This window comes from Sminthopsis crassicaudata, chromosome 5, assembly GCF_048593235.1.
Source record: "Sminthopsis crassicaudata isolate SCR6 chromosome 5, ASM4859323v1, whole genome shotgun sequence".
Classification (NCBI taxonomy): Eukaryota; Metazoa; Chordata; class Mammalia; order Dasyuromorphia; family Dasyuridae; genus Sminthopsis; species Sminthopsis crassicaudata.
In genome coordinates this window covers 12,352,934-12,376,164 of record NC_133621.1, presented here as the reverse complement: position 1 = coordinate 12,376,164, position 23,231 = coordinate 12,352,934, and the positions used below count along the sequence as shown (strand labels likewise).

General features: G+C 46.1%; 1 long non-coding RNA gene across 2 annotated transcripts; it reads right to left on the bottom strand.

The window, feature by feature from the left end:
• Positions 1-2,094: 2,094 nt before the first annotated feature.
• Positions 2,095-17,491, bottom strand: LOC141543409 (uncharacterized). Of its 2 annotated transcripts, none has more exons than XR_012482438.1 (3): positions 17,298-17,491; positions 9,880-10,138; positions 2,095-4,159 (listed from the first exon to the last, which is right to left on the bottom strand). It is a non-coding gene; the product is annotated as an uncharacterized LOC141543409 (long non-coding RNA). The 2 variants fall into 2 exon arrangements; XR_012482439.1 differs by lacking the exon at positions 17,298-17,491 and adding an exon at positions 13,371-13,533.
• Positions 17,492-23,231: the final 5,740 nt, after the last annotated feature.

Sequence of the window (23,231 nt, the reverse complement as noted above, 5' to 3'; positions counted from 1 at the left end):
AGGGGCCGTGACCCCCGGGGCGGGCGCCCGTGATCCCCGGGGCGGACGTGGGTCTCGCCCTCGGGCTCAGCGCGCTCGGACCCCCGGGGCTCACAGACCGTTATCTCCTTTGTCTGAGTGCCCGGGACTCCCTGGCCCCGAGGACGATGTCCCGGCCCGGGCCACGGCCACTTCCCCCCTCCCCCGACGGCGGACTACTTTCCGGCAGGTTTTGGCCAGGCCCCGGGAAGACCTTCGGGTTGGGGCCTTCTGGTCTTTGTCCTCGGCCCCCCCCCCCCCCCCCCCCTCCCAGCCACAAGGCTGCTCTCGCTGCGGCGGCGGCCGCGCTCCCTCGAAAGCAGGTGCCGACTGCCCCCTTGAGTCGTGCGCGTTGGGCTGCGGCGGCGGCGCTAAGTGTGTGTACCTCCGCGCAGGCACGGCCGGCCTTCCGCCTAGGGAGAGCGCGGCCGGGCCCGGCCGCCTTCGGGGTCAGCTCCATTAGAGGCGGGACGGGGGAGCGGGGACGGCCTGACGTTCCTGCTAATGCTTCCATCAAGGAGGCCGCGGCCCGCGGGGGCGCAGGGCTCCCTGAGCGGCCGGAGAGCACGTCCCGCGGGGCGGCCGCTGAGCTCGCGTTCGGGTGCCGGGCGCTCTCCCCGCGGCCCCGGAGGCCAGGCCCCCCAGAGGGAGCGGGGGCGGCTGCTGAGCCACTGCGTGGGGCGGGCGGCGGGGAGCGGGCCCTGAGGGGGCGGACGCGGAGCCCCATCATTCCAGCTCTCGGAGCTGTTTGGGAAGATTGCCATTCATTAGCGCGGGGGTTTCAAGCACCTTCCCGTCCCCCTCAATTGCACTGCGGCCTCCCGGGCACCGTGACTCAGCCCCGGCCCGGACATTTGGCGCCTCCCTTTGGAAGGAGCCCGGGACGATGAGGGGGAATGCGGCCGGTTTGTGCCCCGAAGTCAGCCCCCCATCTCCCTCGGGCCCCCTCCTCTCCGCAGGGCCACGCCCGGGGGGTCCGGGCCCAGAGCCCCGAGAGCCGCAGGGCCATATGTGGGTCTCAGGGTGGAAGGCAGGATTTGAAGCCCGGGCTTCGGATGCCAAGCCCAGCCTCCTGCTGAGCCTCTGCCGCCTCTGGCTATTCCAGGCCAGACCCGTTCGGGCAGCCAGTGGGCATCAAGCATTGGGGGAGGGGCTGCGTCTCTTTCCACAGGCCTCCTGAGGGCACGGGGCACTTCGGAGGATACCCGCCCCCCTTTCTCCCCTGCCCTGGCTCAGGCCACTTCAGCTCCCAAACCTCCCATCCGGGCGCCACCTCTCAGTGTCTCACCCACATCCCTCCTCGGAGATCTCCCCAAAGCTCCAGTCCCGCTGCGCGCTCTGGGACCCAACAAGTCACACTGGCTCCACGGTCCAATAGCCTCACCTCAAGGCCGAGTCCGGCTCCAGGCCGCCTTCCGCACTTAGCACACTCTTCCTTCTTGGCACACTGCGAGTCCTGCCAGCTTTGACTCTCAGAGTGCCACCTTCCAGAGTTTGACCCCACCACCTCTTACTCCCCCTGCCAGGGGTGCCCCCTGGCTCCCTTCAAAGCTCAGCCACGTGCTCCCCCCACAAGAGACCCCTCATTGGTGGCCTCCTTAAATTGCCTCAGATCTATCTGCTCACAGGTTCTATCTTCCTAACAAAAAATAAACTCGGGGCAGGAACTAGTTTTTGTCCTGTTTGTTTTATCTTTGCATCCCTGGCACTTGGTACAGGGCCTGGCATAGGGTAGTTTCACAGTGGGCCCTTGTTGGGTGAGATTAGATTAGATCTACATCAGAGCATTGAGGCTGTCCCTGGGATAGAATTATAGAATCAAAGAACTTCAGAGCTGGAAGCCATCTTAGACATCATCTTGTTCCTCGTTTCCAGATAAGGACAATTGAGGGCCAGGGATCCGTGCTAGAACCGGGCTTTAATTGCCAGTCGTCACCAGGGTCATTTCTAGTTTAAAAAGTAAGGCTGATGGCTGTGGGGGGGGAAGAGGGGAAATTTGGAACACAAAGTTTTACAGGGGCGGATGTTGAAAAATTATCCATGCATATGTTTTGAAATAAAAAGCTTTAATTAAAAAAACAAACAAACAAACAATAAAAGGTAAGCTAGGTAGTGGTAGAATTTCAGGCAGCAACAGAGTCCTATATGGAGAAATTCTGGAGTGGGGTGATTTTCTGGGGTCCTGCCAAAGAAGCCCGTGTGCTGGTCTGTCTCTAAGCCTTGCTCCGAGGAAGGTGCAGGATGGCACGTTTGGAAGTGTTTGGAGCAGGAAATAACAATCATATTTGTCTTCATTTTGATCAGTCTCCCCAGCGGGGCCCACTTCAGGCAGAGGCAAGAATATTTGTGGCCTAAATTACTCAGAAAACGATGACTTCATAGACATGACCTTCCTTGACAATGGTAGAGCTGGAACCTTCTCAGTTTATGCAGCAGAAAAGTGAAGTGGAGAGTTGACAATTACTTAATGAATTCGGGGCCTGATAGGCCCTCCATCTGGAGAATTCATAACAGAAATTGAGAATCTTTTTGAATTATTCAGGCAATTGCTTACTATACTTTTGAGATATATAGCCCTAGCCTAAGATTCAATTCAGTAAACATTTATTAAGCACTTACAATGGGCTAAGCATGGTGCTAAACCTTGGGGATAAGAAGAAAAAGAAAGACAATCCCTGATGTGGAGGGGCTTACTATTATATGAAGCAAGAGTAGATACAAAGGGAAGCTGGGATGGAGGGAGGGGGAGTTCCTAGATTGCAGATTTCCAGCTTGCTTGGCTCTAGAGAGCATCCAACAATACCCCACCCCTCACCTCAGTGATTTTCCCCAAGTCACACAGGAGCTGAGCGGAGCCTCTGCCTCCAAGCCCAGATCCTCCAGCTTGACCCAGAATTCTTTCAGACTTTGGACAAACCAAGGACCCAGATAATTGCAGGAAGGTCAGGATTTGCAGGACCCCCAGACAGCTGGGATCCCAAATGAGTGACCAGGAAAATGGCTTTTTAAGGCTGAGCTTCTCCCCAGCACCAAGGTTGAACCTCATATCTGTTGGTTTCAGGACTTTTGGGATCCCTTCCCATTTCCTGGCTGGAGACTCAACATCTCACCTCTGCCCTCTAAAAACTGGGGGAAATAAGGTTTCCAACACTAGCCAAGGAAGGGAATCCTCTGCTCCAGGGACATGATGGAAAGGGAGCAGAGGGGCTTACCCAAAGGACTGAGATTAGTTTTGTGCTCATAATCCTGGACCTCCAGGGCTGAGAGACCATCTTTACAGTGGAGGAAACTGGGACCCACAGAGATTCCTTCCTGAGGTTTACACAGTGGCAGAGGCCCTCCATCTCAAGAGTCCGTGGTGTCTGCTGTTCCCCACGGCGCCCCTCCCCCTGCGATTTCAGTGGACTTGGCCATTGATTCGGCAGAGGGGCCCATTTAAGTCTCTGCTCTGCCTGGGTCTGGCTCAGCTCAGGGAAGGCAGGACTCCTCACTACATTCTGAGTCTGTCCCAGACACAAAAGCAGATCCAGTCTCCTGGGAAGGGAAGGAAAGATGGGCTATGGGGCAAGATGGGGAGCCTCTCTCCCTTCTCCATGCAGGTGGAAGGCCCAGGTCTGACCACTCACGGCCCGGGCTGCCTCAGAGCCGAGGAGCTCCAGACACGGTTGGTCCAAATGGCCATTCCCTCCTGCTTAGCATCCCCGTGCCATGTTGGCCTTTGCCTGGGCGTGCACAAAGGCTCTTGTTTATTCCTTTGTCTGGTGTTTACCGAGGAGGCTTCCTCTCCCCAGAGAATTTGGACTGTCTTTCTTCCTCTCCATCCTCTTAGATGGCCGAGCTGGTGGGCATGTGTCCCAGCAGGGTGGGGGTGGGGGGGCCGGACCCCAAGCCGTCTGGGACAGTGCCAGGCTGGAGAGGTGTCTGCAGGTGGTTTATTCCTGGCTTTGCCAGTAGATGTCATGAGAGTAATAAAAAGCAGGCCCGCCTCCAGGTAGTCCTGGGGTGGGCCCAGCCGCCATCATGGAGAAGTGACAGATCTGCCCTTTGCCTTCCATTGTGTGGGGCTTTTTATTCCTCGGATAAGTGCAGCTTTTCCCTTGACGTGCTCGCGTAATTTCTATTAATATCAGCTTATGGACACCTAGAAGGGAAGAATAGATTTCAGATTCCGATGCACTGAAAAACAGAATTTGCCAAAGGAAGCTCCTACCCAATGGGGCTGCTGCCTGAAAGAACACAGTTGGTGGGGGGAGATTTTAAGGCACTCTGACAGGGGCTTTAAACCCTCCCGATAGAAAACCACCCTCTGCATTTTTCTTTCTTTTCTTTTTTTTTTAAAGTCTCCTTTTCTCACCTTTAACACTCCAGTGTTAATTCAATTGAAGCATTGAAGGTGAAAAACCCGATGTCTCCAAACCTAATGGGTGCCCGTCTATTGACAGAGAAGGTGCTGATGGGGCTCCTGGAAACCGTGGCCTTTTCAGGCTGGATCACATTCACGTTGCTCCCCACAGGACTATTGAGAAATTAGCAGAAGTAAGAAAGAAAGCAGCCAGCCTCGAACTCAATAGCCTCCTTTCATTTCTGAAGCATTATCAGCGTCCTTGATGATTTTTTGTCATCAGCCTCCAGATAACAAGGCAGCCTTTGACCATTTAATGCCGGTGATTAATTGGATGGGGACCGGCCCCGCTTCATTCCGGATGGGGGCTTGGGGGAATAGAAAAGGATGAAAGAAGAGCAGAATGGCCAGTCCCCACTGATTTCTATTGCCTCCTCCAGCCCGTTACAATGACTTAGGAGCTTTGTCCTCAGATAATGTAAATTTCCTGAAGGAGGAGAGTACAGGAGCTCTGGTGGGCCGGTACCACCTGGGCCTTTCAAATTGAAAAATGACTTGAAAGCGAGGCTCTCGTGGTCACAAATGAAAAATGCTGTTTGTTCACTGGCATGAATCAGTGGAGGCATGTTCCTGCATGAAAGAAATAAGGTCCCTTCAAGAAATGGCCTGGCTCCGGGGGAAGGCTCCCGCCGACCTAGGCTAGTACTGAAGAGCTTGGGATGAGGGAGACGTCCATAAAACTAGTTTTTCTTTTGAAGAGTCAGTCAGTAAAGCTGACATTTTAAAAAGGGCCTACGCTGGGGCTACGCTGGGGATATGAAGACAAAAGGAGCTGTCCCTGTCTTTGTGGAGCTTTCATTTTATTGGGGAGACTTCTCCCAATAAGCCTAGGGGTGCTTGATTGAATCCAACCATCAGGGACCTTGCCCACTTAAAGTGCTGCTTCTTACTCCCTTAACCAGGGGAAAACCCACTTCCTGATGGAATCAATCAATCAGAGACTTTAGATCAAAAACCAAAAGGTCTTTGATCAGGTTAGATGTCCTAGAAAGCTAATGGATGAATATCACATAGGAAGTAGCTATAAAATCGCAAACCAGTTTAGAACCCAAGGAATCCAGTGAATGGTTTGCTATTTTATAGATGCTTTTCAGGGTATGATCAAGTTTTCCCCAATGGATTGGAAAATACTTCCTAGTATTCTTAAGGAGGACATATTAAAGACCCCAGAAAAAGAACTTCCAGGAGCCAGGACTTAGCTGCTCCTCTGGTACATATGTTCCCTAAGCTCAAACCCAGTACCCCCCAAGGACTCTGCATTGGTAGGAGAATATGTCACAGACTTTTGGGGGGAGATGTGTTGTACCCACTGTTCTTACCATACTACATAAATAAATCCCCCTTTCTAAAAAAGTGCATTGTTTGATCAACTAATACCAACTGATAACCATGGAGGGACAGTGCACCGGTGGGGGCTTCTGAACTAAAACAATAGGAAAAGTGTGCCTCTGCCTTCCAGAACCCCAGTGTTGCTTCTAAAACCCAGAGGTGCCCTGGTCCCCAACTCCATCGCTGTTTGCAAGCTCCAACCAGGAGTTCAGAGAATGAGTCTAAAGCAAATGCTCCATAAGTAAATATAAATGAAATGAATGCAAAATCATTTCAAGTAGGAGAGTGCTCAGAGAGGGCTCAGGAAATGCCTCCTGGCATAGGAGAGGAAGCCCCAGTTTGGGGCAGTCGGGGATTTTAGGGCACAGAGATGCATTCTGGGTCAAGGGAGAGATATGCAAAGTTGAAGTAAAGGGACATAAAATGTGGACAGGCTAATGGGCCAGTTAGATTGGATTAGAGTGCAAGGGAAGAAAGATGAGGGCATCTGGAGGGAGAGGTGGTAGCTTTAGAAATACGCAGGAACCCTTGCAGATCCTTGAAAGGGGAGGGCGGGGTCAGCTGTGCTTCAGGACGATCCCTTTGGCTGCTTTGTGGAGGGTTCCTAAGGCAGGGAGCTCAACCAGCAGGCGATTTCATGGAGCAGGTGGGAGGCGAGGAGGGCTGCAAGAGCCTGGGCACACTCTCTTACAGGCTCTTACCAACATTGGCTTACAATGACTAGTGAGGAAGGCTTTACCCCTTGGCCTGGCTGGCTCAAGGAAGACACGGCAAGAAAGGTGAAATAGAGCTGTGAGGATGCACTGGACCAACTCCCTGCGAAGGGCTTCCGGGTCATGGAAGAATCACTCAGATCTTTCCTAATTTAGTCAAGAAGCTCAAGCCTGTCGCTGCCTTGCAACCATGGCGACCATCTGATCACAATGCAGCCTTGTACAAAGAGGTGGGGGGTGGGGGGAGAGAAAGAGGAAGAAGGGGGAGGGGGAGAGTGAGAGATACAGAAACAGAGACAGTGAGGAAGAGAGAGAGAAAATCTCTATACAGAGACAGAAAGAGAGACAGAGACAGAGAGATGGGAGGGGGAGACAGAGAGACAGGGAGGGAAGAGAAAGAGACAGACACACAGAAACACTGAGACAGACAAACAGAGGGAAAGAGGAAAGAAGGATGACAACATGAGACACAGGCTTTGCCTCTTTTCTGACCACAACACAGACCTAAAAACACAAAAGATTCGTACTCTTTGTCTTCTGCAGCTTTAAAACACAAAATGTTCTCTATTTCAATAAGAAAGAAATGGAAGTTTTTCTAATTTATTTGCTGAAGGCTTCAGCTGATGTTAAATAAAGATCCTGTCATTTATGTTCAGAATTTTCTTTTTCATTCTTTGGGAGTGTTAGAATCTTTTTGGAGATGGAATTTTTGACACTGATTTGAGAATTCTGTGGATAGAATCCTTCCTGGTCACTTCCACTGGGTAAATAACAAAGGACAGACGCCCTGGGCTAAGAACTGAGACTGATACAAACTCTCTGTCTCTCATCTCTGTCTCTCTCTCCCCATTTCTTTCTCTCTTTTCCTTCCTCTCTCTCTTCTTCCCTTCTCTCTCTCTTTCTCTCTCTGTCTCTCTGTCTCTCTGTCTCTCTCTTTCTCTCTCTGTCTCTCTGTCTCTCTCTCTCTTCCCATTTCTTTCTCTCTTTTCCTTCCTCTCTTCTTCCCTTCTCTCTCTCTCTGTCTCTCTCTCTGTCTCTCTCTCTCTCTGTCTCTGTGTCTCTCTCTCTCTGTCTCTTTCTTTGTCTCTCTCTTCCTCTTTCTCTGTCTCTTTTGGTCTCTTTCTCTCTTTTTCTCTGTCTTTGTCTCTATATGTCTCTTCCTTCCTTCCTCTTTCTTTCTCTCTTTCTTTCTTTCTTTTTCCCTTCCTTCCTTCCTTCCTTCCTTCCTTCCTTTCTTTCTTTCTTTCTTTCTTTCTTTCTTTCTTTCTTTCTTTCTTTCTTTCTTTCTTTCTTTCTTTCTTTCTTTCTTTCTTTCTTTCTTTCTTTCTTTCTTTCTTTCTTTCTTTCTTTCTTTTCTTTCTTTCATTTCTCCTAATGCATGCCACAGGAGTGTGTGTGACTGCAGACAAGCTAGACTTCCTCTCATTCCTACCATTCAACTCTAGCCAGAGACAGTGTGATGTAGAGGAATGAGCACTGAATTCAAATCCTTCTCCAAGACCATTTGTCATGAGTGACCATCTCTGGGCCTCAGTTTTCTCATCTGTAAAATGAGAACATGAAACTAGTAGCTAAGATCCCTTGTAGTGACCTTAATATGATTCTGTGATTAGGATATCCCCTGGATCAATGTTGCTTACTCCAACATATCCCACAATTGGCAGAAGAACACTGAAATTGGAATCAGAAATCTCAGTTTTCAAGTCTTACCCCTGACAATTGCTGCATGATTATGAACAAATTGTGTATGTAGCCTTTTAAAATCTCAGTTTGCTCATCTATAATATGAATTGATACTACCTACATAATACCTGTAATAATGCTAGTCCTATATTTTTATTTTGCATTAATTATATATAGTATTTATAACACATATAAGGTGATAGTCTTGTTTTTATTTCACATGAATATATATTACATGTCATATTGATATCCTATTTATAAGCTCATCACAATCCTATATTTTTATTTCACCTGAATAGTTGAGCCAGGATTTATGCCTTGATCTTCTAGCTCACTCTCTTCCCACTGCACTGCATTGCCAATAACACAAAGGGTATTCCATTTCACTTTTAATGTCAGCGTTTCCATCAGTTGTAGGTTTATTTAATCTTATCACTTTGGAGGCTTAATGAAGACTTTGGAGTAAACTTTCAGTAAATGGCTTTTGGAATTATTAAACGCTTCTACTTCCCCGTGACACTGATTCCATCAGAGAAGACCTTTAAAACCTCATGTATTCCAAAGCCTGTAGTTAGATCTTGAAGTCTGTGGTGATTTGTTCAAGGAATGGGCTCCTAAAATGTCTTTTGTCATGACCAGTAGGGAATAGAAGATCAAGAGGATGAGTGTAGCCCATTCGTCTTTGGGTCAAGACTGGCAATTTCATGTTTTACGACATAGAAAATATTTCCTCTGCATCCTGTCTCTATCCAACATGGTGCTGGGAGGAAGGCGTATGGCCATATAATCAATCTGTTTCTAGTAGAAGAGGATCCTCTTGAACCCTGTAGGAGGCTCTTGCCGCCTCTCCCTGGCACCCTGTCTAACCACCCAGCCTGGTCTTTTGGTTAAAGAGCAAAACTGCACCTATATTTTGCCTTCTCCCTGTGGGAGGAAATCAAATCAACATCTGAACTGGGGAAGAGACCCAGATCCTAGGCTCCTGATCCTGCCATGATCCAGCCCAAGACTAGAGCTTTTGCAAACCAGTGTCCAGCATGTTCAGACCCAGCATTCGGTTTCCTTACTGGGAAATGTATGGCAGCTGACTGTCGAATGATCAGAATATCGGTTTTCTTCATTATATATTCCCTGTTGTCCAGAATTGAAGCCTACTTAAGGGAAAATTCCTTGCCTCTCTTCCTACTCCAGTCTCCCTTCTTCCCTTTCATCTCAGCCCTACTCTTCTCCAGCTCCTTATTCACACTCTCCCTCTGCCTTCCATGACATCCCTTGGGACATCTGTTCCATTCTTAACGAACTGCCCTTCATACTACAACTTTTTTTTTTTTCTTTTCAGATACACGGGAGGATGGATGGTCTCTTGTTTTAGCTTATAAAAAGGAGCCGATAAGTTGTGTTGAACCTCTTTAGTGCTTTTTAAAAAAATGTTTCCCTTCTGCTTTTCTTCCAGAGTTTGATGTATTTCTGCCCATCCATCCCCAGAAACCTTTAACAGTAGCCTTGGGGCAGAAGCACATGGGAGCTGTGTGTCGTCCCCCATGATGGAGGTCCACGTACAGCTTGGGTCGAATTTTCCACAAATGTGGGCAATGGGCTCCCCAGCTTCCAATATCAGCACTCCCGGTGAAATGGAATCCAGGGAGAGAACAGCCTTTATTTCATCCCACAGAAAATGCACAAGGTAAAAATAGGACAGACATAAACAGATAATCAAAAATACACAAATCCTACCCAGCCGGCCACAAAATTCACCCGGTTCTCCTTCCTCTGTGGCGGGTCTCATTTTTCTCCCTGCGCCCCGGAGTCCCGACGGCCTCCGCATCAGTCCTGTGTGTATATCTGTTACTCTTGGTATAACCATGGCCAGATGACTAAGATCCAGGCAACTTCTTCTAGGATTCTAGGTTTAGAAAGCTGAGAGGACATCGGCGCAGGGATTGCGGGTGGATACAGAGCAGCGCAAAGCAGGATGGTCGTCTCAACGTCTCACCTAAGATTGGATGGAACAACTTGGTATGTTTAGTTTGATGAAGAGGAGACTTGGGGGCCATAACTGATGCTTTTAAGCACTTGAAGGGACCTTCTCAGAGAAAGGTTAGACAAGAGGGGAAAAGGAGGGGTCTTTCAGTCACTTCTAACTCAATTGGGGGGCGAATGGGGGCTCCCACATCCCACAGGCTGAACTCCTCAGTCCCAGTTTCCTCTTGGCTCCTGGGCCTGTGAAAGTGACAAATAATGGCCGGAAACAACTTCCTGTTTGGCTCACTTGAAGGGAAAAAACCCACAACACAACAAAATGAGCCTTGAGTCAATGCAAACTTTGCCCTACATTATGCTTCTGGGTGATGAAGAGAATGCTCTGGCTCCGAAGGCATCTGCAGCAGCACAGTGGTTTATAGATTCCCTGAGAGTAATTTCTTAATTGCGAAAAAAAGCTAAAAGCAGAATGGAAAGTGAGCTAAGGCCTGAGACTGAAGAGAATACACATTTTCCTCTGAGCTGAGCTGAGTGGTCAAAGGTGGGAGCTTATCTTCCTAGGCAACAAGGCGATTATCGCTGCAACACAAAAGGGAACAATTTTCTATTTATTTCATTTCTAAGGTAACTAGGCTATCAGTAGAGAGAGTTCAGGGCTTAAATTTTGCAAGATCTCCCGGGATCTTGGATGCTGTTCAGTTTTGTAATTCTAAAGAAGAGGGACGAGGAAGTATGTCCTTGGCTGGGAAGCAGGGAGCAGGAGCCAAAAAAATTTTCCCTATTAAAATTCAACCTAAGTTTACATAGTCTTCAGTTCTTCTACATGTAAAAACAGACTCGGGATAATTGCAACAAATTTGTGGCAGCTGATGGCAGGGAAGGTCTGTGGTTACAGGACAAAGGCAGAGTTATAGCTAGGAATTCGTGCCTGGGGCAAGACAGGGATTTCCCAGCTGGAGATCCGTAAGAAGGCTGCACAGCCAGGGTGGTACTATCAGTGTCCTCCCCTCTTGGGAAAAGCCCTAGTCGCCCTGTCCTGGTCGTGACTGTGGACAAAGGGGCAAGAGGTAAACAACTTCAGATGCATTTATGTCTAACAGGTTGTGGGTGGTTAAGGCAGCTATCCCTCCAGAAAGGTGGAAATAGCAAGGAAAAAGACAGTGTGTGTCAGGGCCAGTTGTGTGGGTGACCAAGCCATACTCTTTTTTTTTTTTTTTTCTGAGGCTGGGGTTAAATGACTTGCCCAGGGTCACACAGCCAGGAAGTGTTAAATGTTTGAGATCACATTTGAACTCGGGTCCTCCTGAATTCAAGGCTGGTGCTCTATCCACTGCGCCCCCTAGCTGCCCCCTGGGGCCATACTATGGCTATTAGAGATCATGAACACACAATGGGTAGAATTAATTCAGCCTCACGTACTCACCAGTTCTGTTAGCCTGGGTAAGATACTACACTTTGTTTGCCTCAACTTCCCCAACTGCAAAATAGGATTAATAACAACCCTTACCTCCCAGAGATGCTGTGAGAAATAAGTGAGAAGGCATTGGTAAAGTGATCAGCACAGTTCCTGGCCCACAGTTTGGTTTGCTATTGCCTGGTTTGTCAGCCGGGTACTTTGGAGTCAGAACAAAGTGGGTTCACAGCTAGAATTCTCAGGGCTATGTGCTCTAGGGAACTCTCCTCTCAACCACTGTGGGGTAACCTCTAAATTAGTCCCTGGTGTGAGTCTGTGTCTTTATCTCTGGGTCACTCCACTAGGGATTTATCCTTGCATTTCTGGGAGAACCAGGGCTCTTTTTTAGGGTCTCCTCTCCGTAAGAACCTTTGGACTCCAGCAAAGTTCTTTGTGAATAAACCACAGAAAATCTACTCTTGGGATCTTTGAGGGCAGGAACTCTGTTTTTCACCTTTCTTTAAATTCCCAGTTCTTAGTCCAGGGTCCAGCACATTGAGATTCTTAATAAATGCCTGTTGACTTGGCTTATGTTTGAAATGCAGGGACAAAAGATATTGAAGAGACTGCCAAAGCTGGTTATTAGAATTGGGTAGCAAAACATGGTGGCTCACGTTTAACCTTTATCGGATCATATTTAACCTATATCAGATTGTTTGCTGTCTTGGGGAAGGGGAAGGTAAGGGAGGGAGGGAGGGAGAGAGAAAAATTTGTAACCTGAAGTCTTACAAAAAATGAACGTTGAAAACTATCTTTACATGTATTTGGCAAAATAAAATACTATTTAAAATAAAAAAAAATATGGTGACAACAGAAGAAAAGGGTTGGGTAATTAATATCTGGAGAGTAATAAAAAATGAAAGGTTCCTGGACAGGTGCCAGGAAGAGGAGCTGCTCTCCCAGGAAACTCAGGGTCCAAGGCCCAAGTATAGACCCTTCTAGCTCCACTGTGACCTTTGGGGTCTGTCTTTAGGTACTAAGGAGGGACATTGAATTGGGAGAGTCCATGGCTGCTGCTGAGAACAGGTCCAGACAAGGCTGACTTATCTCACATATCAAGGAAAAATGTTCAAGGAAGAAGGCAGCATTTTCTCAATTTCTGAACTATTTGGTTTGGGATTATTACCTTGTAGATTTAGAATTGAAAAGGTCTCCAAGGCCACTTAATTCAAATCTGCTCATTTTACAATGAGGAAAAAGAGGTCTAAAGAAATCAAGTGTTTTGTCTAAGGGGACACAGCTAAGAAGTAGTCCCAGGGAGATTTGAAGCTGCTCCTTTGGCTGGCTAACACTGTCCTGAAAGCGCAGCTATTTCCCATCAGCTCTGTGGGTCTTTCTCTTTTTCCCCTGGTTTAGCCCTTTGGTCTGCGGGTAACATAATGATCACACCTGCACATAAACACACAAGCCCTTGTTAGAATGTTTTGTTTGGGATTTTAAGGTCTGTATTTTTACCAAATTACTTAGGGTTGGAAATCCAGGCAATTAGTTCAACCATCAGAAGTAAACTTTGCAGAATGAGAACAACAGAGCTGGCAACCTGGCTCACTTAGCCAGAGAGGACCGGCCTGGTACTTGGAGGTAGTTCTGAGCTGCCCTCCTGCTGGAATCCAAAGAGCCAGTTTGATCCTGTTCCAGACAAGCCTCTCGGCGCTAACAGAGGCAGAAGAGGGAGCAGCTGGCAGGCGCAGCTGGAGGAGGCAGCGCCAAGCTGCCCGTAGCCACCCATGGATCTCATCGATGGAGAGCCCCGGGGGCTCTCCCAGGACATGCGGTGGCCCATGGCTCTTACCAGGTGTGCCGAGGAGTTGCACAATCCACAAAAGTGTCTCCATGATCCCTCACATAAAATCAGGTTGAGAACTAGGGCAATATCCCATGGACTCCAAAGGGGCTGCCAGACAGATGGCTGGATCAGTGGGTAGAGCACAGAGTCTGGAGTTAGGAGGACCTGAGTTCAAATCCAGCCTCAGATACTTACTAGCTGTGTGAGGCTGGAAAAGTCACTTAACTCTTGGTTTCCTCATCTGTAAAATAAACCAGAGAAGGAAATAGCAACCCATTTCAGTAGCTTTGCCAAGAATCCAGTTAGGGCCACAAGGGCCAGACAAGATGCACAAGAACAAGGGAACTATGGGGCATTTTCCTGTGTAAGGAGTCCATGAAATGGATACAGTTAAGAAGCTATTAGTTGTTGGAAGTTAGTGATAAAGTACATGGAGTATGTACCGAAAACAGGAGGAGATGATGATGTGAGTGCACTAGAAAGATCAACTGGATAGGGCCATGACAGTGGAAGGTGAGAAAGGCCAAGTGGGAGGTGAGTGGGGTGAGTGGGAGTGGTCTTTGTGGTCCGTTCTCTTGTCAGTTAGTGGGGCAAAGCTCCCTGGTAATCTGTAGGAGGTTCTAAGTACAGATCCCCAGAGGGCTCAGTTTGGCCCATATGGTGAAGCTCAAGTTATGAAATTTAAGGTCAAGATTTAGGACAGGAAGATGCTTTAGAAGCCAGCAAGGGGCCACTTGCTTAAGGACACCTGGTCCAATGCACCAGTGAACCATGGTCCCCCAACTCCGGAGTCCAGTTTGTGCTAGTGAAGAGTGATGGTTAAGGGAGTACATGGAGATGCACAAGTGGTCTTAACCTGTACATCATCCACCCAGCAAACTACAGTTTCTGCTGGCTGCTCCTGCCAGTGCCCGTAGAACCATCGATCTAGCACCAAGGACAGTGGCAAGTGCCCATCATCCCTCCACTGGCAGGGGTTGGAGCCCCCAGAAATTCCCACAACTGGGGGTAGAGGAACATGGCTAGAACAGGCTGTTGGTTTAGGGAAGAGTGAGAACATTAAGCATGTGTCAGTGAGTCACGCCATTCACCACTGCCAGGCCATCTGGTTTGGAGGCCCCCTTGCCTTCTCCAGACAAGCATTAGCAGATAATCCACAGCAAAATTAGGCTTCGGTTCCCTTGGCCTGGGGATGACATGGAGAATCTCAATGTCCAGTGATTTGTGTATGTTTGTTTGGAGGCGGAAGGAGAGCTGGCATGGAGTGGAAACGGTCATTACCAGGACCCCGAACCTTAATTTGAAGTGACTAAATGGAGACTTGGAACGACTCTTTGGAAAGGTTGTTAGTTCTTGGCTTAAGTCAATAAACACTGAAGTCAACTGTCTAATCCCAGACACATGGTGGCTTCCATTACTCCTCCCTCTGCGGACACGCTTCCTGACCTGCACCTTCCATGATGACTTCCAGACCCGCCTGCGCACCTGCCAGGACATGTCCATCTGGATGTCACACTGCCACCTCCAACTCCCCAGCTCCCCAGCTGACTTCATCATTTCTACCCTCAACTTGCTCCTCCTCTGACCTCACTTTTTCTGCCGTGGAGGGTTTCACCATCACCCTGTCTCCCACACCTGTAACCCTGGGGTTATCTTGGCTTTCCACGCTCTCTCATCCCTCCCATGCAGTCACAGACGCTGCCAATTCCATTTGCACAACGGCTCTGGAATCTGTCTCCTTCTCTCCGTTCCCACCATTCTCCCCCTGGTGAAGGCTGTTCCAGAAGCTAACGGGTCCTCCTTCCTTTGCGCTTTCCTTTTCAATCCATCAGCTTTCTTACCACATGGCATCCTATGGATCAGAGTGTCCCCCTACTTCACCAACACTTAGGATTAGACCTGAGGTCCACGTCCATTCTCAAGAGCTCAGTATACTTCACAGGCCAAACTGGAGAATACCAGGGCACTCTTCAGGGCTCTCTAATCGCCCCCAGTTTGTACCCTTGTGATTCTCTATTCTACACAGTGCTGGAAGCTAATAGATAGAATTACTGAGTCATAGAGCTATTTCTACACTCTAAAATTGGGAAAGAAAGGCTCCTTCACCATCACCACACCCAGTACTTGTTAGGGGATAGAACAAAAGGCTCTGAATAGCTCCTTGGTGGCAACCTGCCCACCAAGCCCAAAAGCTTTGGCTCTCCCTGTAAGCCTGCCTCCCAGGTAAATCTGGGCTGTTCCCTTCCCTTCATGGTTCTGGTTGAACCTGAGGTCCTTGTAAAAGGGCTCAAGGATGCCCATCTTAAAAGTGCCCTCCACTGAAAACCAAGAGCCATTCCCCAAAGCAGATGATCAATTCTCAAAAGAAAAATGGCAACTATCAGGAACAATAGGGGGCATGGCTCCAAACCAATAATAGAGAAATGCAAATTCAACCAGTCTTGAGATTCCAATGCAGCAAATTGGCAAAAGTGACAAAAAGGGGGAACTGTTAATTCTGGGAAAAAATAGGTAACTGATACATCGTTGGTGGAGCTAGGAATTGGTGCAATCATTCTCAAAAGCAGTTTGGAATTCACCCCAAGATGAATAAGATGCCCATAACCCTTGACCCAGAGTGCGAGGCATTTACCGAAATGTCTAAGATAGAAAAGTCTCCAAGAGACCATAATATTTGTAGGAGAACTGAAAACAAAGGAGTTGCTAAGAATAGCGGGTACAAAAATAAAAGCAATAAACGACACCAATGATAACAACATTTATATAGACTGATTGGATCAAAGGTACCAAGAATTGGCAGGTGATTGTAGATGCGACCCTTTGGGGTCATGTTAGACTACCCCAGATGTGTGGACTATCAGCCTACACTATTGTAATAGCTTCCTGTCTGGTCTCTAGCATCTTGTCACACTCACTGTCTCCAGTTTATCCTTCACAGGGCTCATAAAATAACCTTCCTAACACACAGGTCTCTCCCCAGCTCACAAACCTCTGTGGCTCCCTATTGCCTCAAGGATGTGTTATGAAATTTTCAGCCTCCATAGTCTTTATCCAGGCTATTTCTCTGACTCTTGTCACCTTTAGGTGACATGAGAGGGAACTGCCCATTCTCTGACTTAGCCTGTCCTCCTCATGCTTAGCAGACTCTCCTTTATCTTTTAAAGTATTTCCCTTATTTCAAGACTCATCTTCCTCAGAAGGCTTCCCGTGCCCCACCTTTGTGGAGGGGAGTTTTCCCCATTTCCCATTTCTTTATCCTTCAGTGCTTCTTTCTGTTGGCTCTTTCCCAGACAACTTTTTATTTTGCTGCCCTGTTTACAGGATATATCCCCTCCCTCTCCTCTTTCCCTCCCCCTCCTTCCTCCCATCCCAAGGGCAGGGACTGTGTGATTTTTCATACATAATACATGATAGATGTTTAATTAGTACTTGAATTATAATAAAAGTCACCACCCCCTCAGGCCCTTAGATTCCTGTCTGTAACAGAAGACGGTTGGGTTTGATTATCTCCAAGGGTCCCTCTGGTCCTCAGAGTTTCTGTGTTTCCAGGGGGCTCCCATGTGGGGGATTTCACCTTAATGGGCAGGGGGGGGAAGCTGTGCCTGTGAGCAAGAAGGTAGATGGCCCTTTGGGCTTTCCATGCCAAGAGTTTTTTTCATTCAGTTATTTTATAAAATCATAGATTTAGAGCTAGACAGCACCTTAGAAGCTGTCCCGGAGCCCAGAAAACTCTGACTTGCTCACAGTCCCATAGTAAGTGTCAGAGGTGAGAACTGAACTCAAATCTACTCTGATCCAAAGTCTGTCCCAGAGATCCATGGTGCTACTTTAATTCTGGACCACCTTTCCTTATTTCTCCATGACAGAGGGCAGAAGAAATGATCCTCTACTTGCCAAGACAAAAATATCAGGAGAAGTCCTTTATGTTCTTACCTTCTCCCAAGTTTTCACAGAATTTGAGCCTCAGGAGGGATCTCAGGGGAAGGAGTCTCCTTTATATAAATGGTCTGCGCCCCTCCATCCCCCTCCATTCCCTTAAGCCAGAGGGAAAGCCCTCCCCTCTGAGGCACCCATTCCTCTCAAGGACAGCTTGTGGTCAGGGAGGCCTTTTCAATTATCAAGCTGACATTTTCTTCCTCCCTTGTTCCTATTTCTGTCCTTCTAGAGTCAGGCAGAAAAACTTTAATCTGTCTTCCACACTCCAAACCAGCTCTATGTCTTCCCTCCCCCAGCCTTTTCTTCTAGGATAAATACACCCATTTCCTTGAACCATCCTCATATGATATAACTGGTTGTCTGGACACTCTCTGGCTAATCAGTGTCTCTCAATGTCAGAACTGAACCCAATGATCTGGATAAGGGCTGACAAGGGATGGTGGATACTGGGATGATCACTTACCTATTTCTAGAAGCTCCAATCCCTCCTTAATGTAGCCCAAGACTGCCTTTGCTTTCACAGCTTCCACCATAACCCAGAGGGAGCTTCTGTGCGGTTAGAAACAGCCCACATCTCAGAACATCTGCTGAATAATTGGGTCTCCCTCATTTCGCATCCGTAAAAGTGATTTTTATTCCCTATGAAAGGACTTTACATTGGATTTCATTGCGTTACATGGAGCCTAGCGCTCTAGCCTGACAAAGTATCCCCCGCCATGTTACTTAGTCCTCTGAACTTTCTGTCTCCTGCAAGTTTTCTGAGCGTGTCCTGTCTGCCTTAACCCACGTCACTGAGCTGACTGTCCTGAGCCAAGCCCTGGTTCACTCCACTAGAGACTTCCCACCATTCTGACACTGTGAATCACCAGCTTCTTCTACTCCCTGAGTCTGGCCATGGAATCCATTCCAAATCTCTTGTTTTCTTGTTTAACCCAATAATTCTCCACCTTCTCTACAACTATAGTAGTAGGTGTTTGATCAAGTACTTTGGTGAAATCTAAGTAAAGGAAGGAAATAAACACTTATAAGCAAGCCCTGTGCTAATTGTTCTCACAAATATCATCTCTATTCATAGCATTTCCCTGATTAGTTTGGTTATCTTTTCACAAAGGGAAAGGAGGTGAGTCTGCTCTGCCCTATTCCTGATGCAGCCAGGCTGATTTTCAGATATTTGTCAATCATCTCTGATGACCATTTGAAGAGATTTCCTTTCAATTCAGAACAGTTTGCAAGTTATGGTCCCTTAATTTTTTTATTTTTGCTGCATCATTGGATTTTTCTGGCATTAAAATTGAGGCGTGGTGATGGTGACTAAGTCAGTGATGACAAAATGAAAAAAACAGAACTCGAGGGGAGCAGATCTCTTACCCAAAGTCTCACCAGAGATTCTAAGCAGATGGGCAGGACTCTTCCAGACAACTGAGACTTCTTAATTTTAGTTTTTAAAATGTCTTGACATATTTTGCCATGACAAAACACTTTCCAATACGCTCTGAGAGAAACCCTCTCACAAAATGAATTTTCTTTAAAGTTAATCAACTGAGCAGAGGAAAATGGTCTTTCATTTTGACATTGGTGTGCTACAGTGGCCATTGTAACTGAACAGAGCTTTGGTGAATTGAGATTATTATGAACTGAAGTTAAACTCTTCACCTATATTCTTTCATCTCTCTCATAGCTAAAACCCACATTCTATTCATCTGACTTTATTAAGTGCCAGCTGTATGCTTAAGAAGATACTGTGTAGAGATGTGAAAAAAAAAGTTATCTGACGGGATCTCTGCCCTTGAGATGCTTGCAGTCTGTGACAATAGCTGTATGAAATTATATTCAGGAGCACTTGAAGTAGACTCTAAAGGAAGTGAAATTATCTGTTAGGAGGCTAAAATGAGATATATTAGTTAAGAAATAGATACTAAAGTGAAAAAGAATGTGCCATTACTCAAGGAAGGGGTTAAATGAAATATAATCAAATGCCCAAATGACTTTCTGGTAGAGGAAGAGAGAATTGGGATCCTTGAAGAGGGATCCCCCACACATACACTTTTTGAGCCTTGCTCCTGAATTGATGGATTTCTATCCATTCAGGCAGGAGTATGGGTAGTATGTACTTTTTACTTGTATATCTCATTCTTCTTTTCTCTGGTTATCAGAAAAATGTAGTTCAGTCAGTCATCAAGTACTTGCTAAGTGTTTGCTGTGTGCTGAACTCTGTGCTAAATGCCAGGAATAAAAAGAAAGGCAAAACCCCCCAACCCTGATTCCTTTCCTCAAGGATCTCTTGTTCTACTGGAAAAAACAACACAAGCATTATTCCATGCATGCAAGATAGAGATGCTAGAAAGCCAGTCTTGGAGAGAAGGTGGTATCTGGGAGATCGGAGAAGACTCACAGGAGGGGGAACTTGAGAGGAGCAGGTACCTTTCCTGCCGTGGCCCAGCTGCCAAACTGGTCTGCCCACAGTCTCCTCCTGGCACCTCTCTTGGCTTTTTGACCCCTAAGATCTCATATAAAATCCTCTGGTACCCAAGCTTTTTGGAACTTGGCCCCTTCCTTCTATTATAGTCTTTTTATGTCTTGCTCATCTTCATCGTCTTTGGATCAATGAGCTCCCTGTTGTCCCTCACACAAAATACCCCTGACACTCCAAACTTGGTTCTTTTCACCAGCTGCCTTCTTTATACGGACCTCTCTCCCTCTTCATTTTCACATCTGGCTTCCCATCTTCCTTCAAATTTCCATGAAATTCCTTTTCCCATCATCCTTAACTTGAGATCCTTTTATCACACATGTGTCTTGGATGTTCCCAGTTGTCTGTATCTTGTCCCCAGGACAGACTGTGAACTCTCCTGGAGTAGGAATCGGTTTTTTTTGTTTGTTTGTTTGTTTGTTTGTTTTTTTCAGTTTGGCTTTTCTTTGTATTTCTAGCACTTAGTATAGTTCTTGATGGGTACTAGGAGGTTAGTGAATGCTTGTGGTGCCCTCAACAATAAGAGGGAAGCTAGGAAAAGGGAAGCTATTTGGGATGGGCTGAATTTGGGTCACATCAGAGACACCTGGCTGGAAACATCCAAAAGCTAATTGGTGATGTGGATCTGGGGCTCAGAGAGAGACTAGGTAGATATTGATAGATGTGGATATAGATACATGTTTATAGATAAAGAGATAAATATCTCTGGAAATCATCTGTATAGGGATGATAATTAAGTCCATGGGAGTTGATGAGCTCAACATGTGAAACAGAAGACAGGAAGAAGAGGGGAAGATCTAGGACCAAACCCTGGGGGACACCTAAATTAGAGGGAGGAAGCTTCCAAAGGAGACGGAGAGGGAGAGGTCGGAGAGGTAGGAGGAGGACCAGGAGAGAAATGTCCTGAAAACCTGGAAAGAAGGGAGTGTTCAGGAGGAGGGAGTGACCAACAATGTCCAGGGATGCAAGGAGGGGGAGGATTGAGTTCACTGGGGACCGGAATAAGTGTGGTTTTGTTCTTTTGTCCCCACAGTCTAGCATCCTTGCTTACTTGCTTCTTAATGAATAGTTGTTCAATTGAGTCCTCAGATTCTGATGAGGATGACTTCTCCCTCTTCTGCTCTGGGGCAGCTAAGGGACACCATAGGGCTGGAGCTGGAGTGCGGAGGACTCATCCTCACAAGTTCAAATCCATCCTCCGACATTGACTAGCCGTGTGATTGGACAAATCACTTCACCCTGTCTCAGTTTCCTCATCTGTAAAATGAGCTGGAGGAGAAAATGGCCAAGCGCTCCAGTATCTCAGTCAGGAAAACCAAAAGGAGGTCACGGAGAGTTGGATGAGACTGAAAAACAAATGAACAACAACAAAACCCTCCCAACCCTGGCCGGAAGATTGTGCTGCTGGTGGCTGAGCTAGCTCTGAAGGCTGGGTCAGCATGCTTGAGGAGGATGAAAGGCCCTGTTTCCTACAAGGAAGTGTCTAACTGTTTAACTGCTCTCACTGCAGCGGCTCCAGAGTTTGGGGGCTTTGGTTTCTGTGGTTGTGGGCAGAACCAGAACTACGAATTTTCCTGTCTGGGACAAGTACCACAAACCACACCTCTCCTGAGCTACAGGAAAGAGTTTTTCAGCTGGGTGGGGCAGGATACTGCCTCATGATTTGGATTTCGAGATATGGCTGGAGTGATGTGAAACTGCCATTGGAGAGGGGAGGAGCTCATCACCCCGCCATCTGGTTGCTTCCTATTTTAGCAAATATTTTTTGCTAACTAGATGTTAAGTTTTGTTATTTCTAGCTGATGAAGCACAATTAATGCTGTAAGCTAAAATTCAGTGCTCTGGGGGAAAGGACTAGTTGCCCCACCTTGGTTAGAACTCCAGCTCTGGAGCGTCATTTGGGTAAGAAAAACAGTGAGTAATTCATCACATCATTTCTTTTCATCTGGTTTTCAGAAGGATAATCCCACATTGAAGTCAATCAGTGAAGGAAGGAGAGGGAACTCACGGATCAGGGCTTCTCAGGGACATATATGTGTAGATTTCTCTTTCGGAATCTCTGGGTCTCACCACTCTCTGTCAAGCGCCTGTTCATAAGTACACTTTTCTAGTGAAAAAACCCCAGGAAGCTGGACCCAGTGATTAAAGGAGACAGAAAAGGGGAGTGTTTTTTACATATTTTTATACAAATAGATCCTTTTATTTATTATTATTTATTTATTTTTTGTTCTCTTTGAAATACAGACCTGCTGGTGGTATTGCCAAGTTAAAAGGTAAATATAGTTTTGTAGTCTTTGGGACATAATTCCAAATTGCTCTCCAGAATGGTTGGATAAATTCACACCTCCCTCCCCATTTTTCCATATCTCTTTCAACATATGTCATTTTCCTTTTTTGTCATATTAATTGATCTAATAGATATCAGGTGATTCCTCAGAGTGATTTGGATTTCTCTAAGCAATAGTGATTTAGAACATTTTTAATATGATTATAGATAACTTTGATTTCTTCTGAAAACTTCCTGTTTATATACTTTGACCATTTATCAATTGGAAAATAACTCATAAATTTTACTCAGTTCCATACATATTTGAGAAATGAGTCCATTATTAGAGAAACTTGTTATAAACTCCCTCCCCCACCCCTTTTCTGCTTTTGTTATTATCTTAGCTTCATTGGTTTTATTTGTGCAAAACTTTTTAAAATATAATATAATCAGAATTATCTATTTTACTTCTCATAATGTTCTTTGTATCTTATTGGGTCATAAATTATTCTCTTGTCTATAATCTGATAAACTATTCCATGCTCCCCTGATTTGTTTATATCATCATTTATGTCTGAATCATATACCCATTTTGACCTTATCCTGGTACATAGTGTGAATGTTGGCCTATATCTAGTTTCTGCCAAAGTGCTTTCCAATTTCCCCAGCAATTTTTGTCAAGTAGTGCTTTCATGAGTCAAAATCTTGGATGTTTGATTTTATCGAATACTAGGTAATTATGCTAATTTACTATAATGTATCGGTGCCTAATCTATTTCCCTTATCTACTATTTTTTTTTTTTTTGTAGCTAGTACCAGATTGTTTTAATAATTACTGCTTTGTAATATAGTTTGAAATCTGGTATGGTTAGACAACCTTCCTTCACATTTTTTTTTTCATTGATTCCCTTAATATTCTTAATCTTTTGTTCTTCCAATTGAATTTTGTTATTCTTTTTCTAGCTCAATAAAATAATTCTTTGGTAGTTTGATTGGCATGACACTGAATAAGTAAATTAATTTAGTAATTTAATAAGTAAATTTATTGTATTGATTTAGTTTATTCATGAGAAATTATTATCTTTCTAATCATTTGTATCTGACTTCATTTGTGTGAAAAATATTTTGTAATTATGTTCAGGTAGCCTCCCAAGTAGTTTATATTGTATGTAGTTATTTAAATTTCTCTTTCTAT